This window comes from Podarcis cretensis, assembly GCF_951804945.1.
Source record: "Podarcis cretensis genome assembly, chromosome: 7".
In the NCBI taxonomy this organism is placed as follows: domain Eukaryota; kingdom Metazoa; phylum Chordata; class Lepidosauria; order Squamata; family Lacertidae; genus Podarcis; species Podarcis cretensis.
The window spans coordinates 32207860-32212919 of NC_137176.1; positions in this window are offsets into that span (position 1 = coordinate 32207860).

Consider the following 5060-nt stretch of genomic DNA (forward strand, 5'->3'; position numbering starts at 1 on the left):
AGGTGGGGTGACAGGGTCCTGATTCACTTGCGAGCTAACAAGATGTGTCTGGGAATAAGTCATAAATGAGCAGAGGCAGCTCCAATACACCCACACGTGTTTGCTTGGCTTTCCTGTTTAGCTCCCACTAGATAGTGGGATTAGTTAAATGGGACACCCACATGTGACCTGGCCCTGAAAGGTTCTGAAACATTGCTGCCTTCTCTGCTCCCTGGTTTTTTTTTCTACTTGGAGTACTCATTACATCCTAAACCTCAGTGAGTAAATCTGGAGCAGCACTAATTTAGACAGCAGATGTGTGTTGGCGGGGGGAAGATGTTACGCTGAAGAACACTCAATGCACACACATAAAGCCCTTCACACAGAAAACTAAATTCTAGCCTTTGTGGATTTTTAAATGATTTAATTTGGTTCTAGCTTTTTTAGAATTCCTTTTTTTATAATTTGGTAAGCAGCAGCATGTTGTTAAATAATTCTGCTTCCCGCACTCCACCAACTGCAGTGGCATGACCTAGACAGAGGCTCTAGGCTGCTGTTGCCTGATTACTGGGCTATCTCGCTAACATCTGCTGGCTTGCTTGTCATATCGGTAATATCTGGGCTTCATTGGCACTAGAAAGTTGTACCTTTCTGGAGAACCAGAAGAAAATTGTTAACCAGGACCTGTTTACAAGCTTCATCCATCAGCTCTTCATGCGTGAGGTCATTCTCTTAAGTCATTTCCAGCTGGCAAGTCCTTTGAACTCTGCCAGACAGACTCTTCTACAGGTGTCAACTGTGTAGCAAAGTCAGTCACTAGAGTCAGTCCCTGCAGGGAGTTTTTTTGTTTTTGTTTTTTAAAAATGCCTTATAAGTTACAAGAAGTGGGAGCACTGGGTAGGGGAATGCATGGAGCATATAGCACATGAAACTGAAAAGCTGAGTCAGATAAGCCATACAACTGTATGGAAAATAACCTTTTTAGTTTCAGTATGGAAGTGTTAAACAATGTGAAAAATAAGGAGTGTGGACAGAAATGGAATAACACATATTTTAGAGATTTAAAAAAACCTAAAGAAATGTTAACCATTGTAATTCTATTCTGGATATCTATTCTGAAATGGACTGCATCCCCAGTTGTGTCCAGATGAGGGCATTATCTCACAAATGGGTTGTTCAGAACTTATTTTTCTGTGTGTGCAATTGGCACATGAGGGTCTTAACACTCCCATTTTTTTCACTCACCATATTCATTGAAATTCTGTTGTTTGTCATCCACACTAACTGGATGGAGCTTAGCAGAAAATATGCTGGATATCTTTTCGATTTGGTTTTGTTTCTTCCCTCAGTTACTCCACCCTTCCTTCACCCAGTTAATTTAGAGGATTAAACTACAGCAGTTTGCTTGTTTTTTATATTATTATTACGCTAAATCAGAATTCCTCTCTCCCAGTCTTCTCCTACTGATGTCCACCAGCCAACATTAGCTTAAAGCACCTCGGGCTCCAATTGGGTTGCTGATAAGAGGGAGGGGAAAGCAAATCAATCCTTGTGTTTCAGTTCATCTATTGTTTCAAAAGGTGAGAATTGGGTAAGGTTTGCCTTTGAAAGCAAACTGAATCAAATCTCTCCCCCAAGTCTAGGCATAGTATTGCAACAAAAAGTAAGATTCCAAAAACAGAATTCACATAGCACTTCAACATGAGGAAGTACAGTGGTACCTCGGGTTAAGTACTTAATTCGTTCCGGAGGTCCGTACTTAACCTGAAACTGTTCTTAACCTGAAGCACCACTTTAGCTAATGGGGCCTCCTGCTGCCGCCGCGCCGCCGGAGCACGATTTCTGTTCTCATCCTGAAGCAAAGTTCTTAACCTGAAGCACTATTTCTGGGTTAGCGGAGTGTGTAACCTGAAGCGTATGTAACCTGAAGCATATGTAACCTGAAGTACCACTGTAAACACTTCTAAGGCATGCAGAGTAACAGAACATGTGAATCTTTAGGTAAAAGTATTCTTGTGCAGCCTGGCAAGGTCCCAAAAATGGCTCCAAAAGTCCTTTGTTTCCAGCCATTTTCAAAGTGGTCACCTGTTACATGGGCTTTGGCAGCTCCTCAGAAGCAGGAAAATAGCTAGGGATGGAGACAGAACCTAATGGGTTGGGAGGCTTGAATTCTATCTGTTTATAGGACAACGACCAGTATTGGCAAAGCGTGTGGCCAGCTCTCCTGGTGTCATGGGCAATGAACTTCTGAGAAACCTTTGGAAAAGGCTTGTAAGGGAGGACTTATGACCAGCTTTTCAGGATATGCTTAAAAAGGAGTCAGTTATAGCAAGGGATACTTCTGCCTAGCAGCAGGCTTAAGACTGGGCTCTAGAGGAGATGGATTTGGTCAGGCTAACTTGACCAGGCATTAGAAACTGACTAGCCATTAGAAATCCAACCGATTATATATGCCATTTTTGTGTCACAGTCACACAGGACGTTTACAGCATGCACTTCTTATAGCTTTATGGGATGGTTAATCATTGTAGGCAAATAGTGGCCAATGATATTTGCAATGCATGAACACAATGCACCTGAATTAGACAGAAGTGTGTACTTGTAATTCACATACTGGAACATACAGGGAAACACAACACTTTCTTAAATACAGAATAGCAGTGGGATACAAGCCTCCCTGACTTCACTAGCAAAAAGTGTCACTCCTTACCATAATGTGTGCACAACCACCTCTAAGTTGTCATTTTCATAACTGCAGAGGTCCAGATAATTCCATATGAACCAGTGCAGCATTTTCTTTATGAAATATTCAACAAAAGGAGCAGATTTTTACACATATTCACACAAAAAATGCTTGGGATGGATTGGGGAACTCTTGTTTATGAAGGATGGCTGGAGTTTTATTTTATTAGCTGCGACTGCGGGCAGTCTTGGACTAGAACTATTACAGTCCTCATACCCCCCTAATTAATAAGCTCCATTGCCGCAGTATTTCCTTTTCGAAACTAATTTAGATATGTCAAGTCTGCAATTATTTTGAGAATGATGTGCCTTGATACTTATTCATCTTCCCTCCTCCTTGCTGAGAAAATAATACTGTCAGCTTTAAACACCCTTTGAAGTCTGCTTTAGATTTTGATTGAAATTTTGAAACAAAGTAACCAAAAGCTCCCCTTTCTCTCCCTGCCCCCTGCCCCAGGTTTTCTGGTTTATTATGGACAACGAACATGGAACCTGTTTTTAGGCACACCAGCCAGCATTGTCTCACTCACAACACTGTCAGGTAAATGGATTCAGAAGGAGAGAAAGAAAGCCTCATCATTCAGAATGGCTATCCGGCATTTGTGAGCCATTCTACTCCAGGTAAACGCCTGCAGTTTCCACCCACATGGTTAGGGAAAACCACACATTTATTTTGCAAATGGCAAAGTCTTGTTTCTCCATCAGAGACATTAAATACCCAAATATAGGCATAGTTTCTGACACATATGATCAGGCAATGCAAGTTAGGCTGGGTTTTGAATTTCCAATTAGGTTCGAAATAAGGTTTTATTTTCAGTTCAAATTAACCAGGGGGTGGGGATGAGTGATTTTGATCTGATTGTTGGGCAACAGGAGGGTCAAGCCATTTTCCCAATCTAAATTGCTCCTGCTCCTCACCCGTCACTCCCAACGCTATTTCCCCAATCTCCCACCCAAACTGCTGTGGTTTTTTTTCCATTGCAGGAGGCAATTTATATTATAAAAATGGCACTAAATTTATCCACCAGTTTTGCTGGTCTGGTCAAAGCTGGAGTCAAAATAAGAATGTCAGGATCTCCCATGAAATGTGTTGTTTGGCCTTAGAATTCTCTCTCTTTCTCTCACTCTTTTTCCCATCTTACTTATTTTAAGACCTAATTCCAGAAAAGCAGCTATGTTGAATAACCTTAAAAGGGGACTAGACAAATTCATGGAGCATCCAGCTCAGCCTCCACAGTGGGAGGCAGTAATAGTTGCTGGAAAAAGCAGGATGGGAGAGTGCTCTTGTGCTTGGATCCTGCTCTCAGGTTTCCCTCAGGCATCTCATTGGCCATTGTGAAAACAGGATGCTGGACCACTGGCCTGATCCAGCAGCCTTTTCTTATGTTCTTATGGCAGTCTGTTGCAGCAAAAGCATCCTCTTAAGACGAACCCAATATTACATAAACTGTGCACTGTTTCTACACAGGAACTTGAATTAGATTTCAGTGCAAGAGGCTGATAGTTAACTTACCAGACAGCATCTTCCAATAAACAGGAAAAAAAACAGATTGGTCATTTCAAAAGCCCTTACAATGTATGGATTCTAAAAAGAGACACCAAAGAACTGTTTTTGAAACAAATGCCGTTACTTGATCTGTCAAAGTCACATGACTATATAAAAAAAATGTTGTTTAAATTTAAGCCCTCCCTTTATGGAACTTTCCTATGTAGAAACCTGGATTGAAAATGAAATACTGACATTCTTTCATTTACCAACAAAATGTACCAGAGCTCAGGAAATAGTGCGAGTTGCGTCTCTCCCCACCCCACTCTGGGAAGATGAAGCTTTTCCAGAAGTTGACAAGGCACTGAATGGAGTCCAAACAGCTCTCAGCAGAGCTTTAGCAACCTCAATTCATTATTTGAAATCAAGAGGACTGGAATCTTTGAGCTAGTATTACATCCAAGGTGATGACAAATGCAGTCGTGCTGGAGTGATAATACGGGGATTCAATCTGGTCTTGTCTAGACCAGGGTTTGTTAGAGATTAAAAGTCACAAAGGAAAAGTTCTTGTAATGCATTGCTGTCCTTGGGGAACTTTATTCCCATTTAAAGTCTGAAGATTGCTTGTAGCCTCTAGCTCAAACTGCTGTTAATAACATCAGCACTGCCATTCAGCTCTGTCTGGTTGGAAGCTTGCAACTGGAAAACAATAGTCGAGACCTCAAAGACAAAATTAGCAGTTCCAATTATCCTCCTTTATGGGCATTTGGGGTAGCAGGATTAGTTAAGCAAAAGAACAGCAAAGCCATGAAAGAGAGTGTGCTTTCAGTAAAGGGCTGTATATTTTGAAATG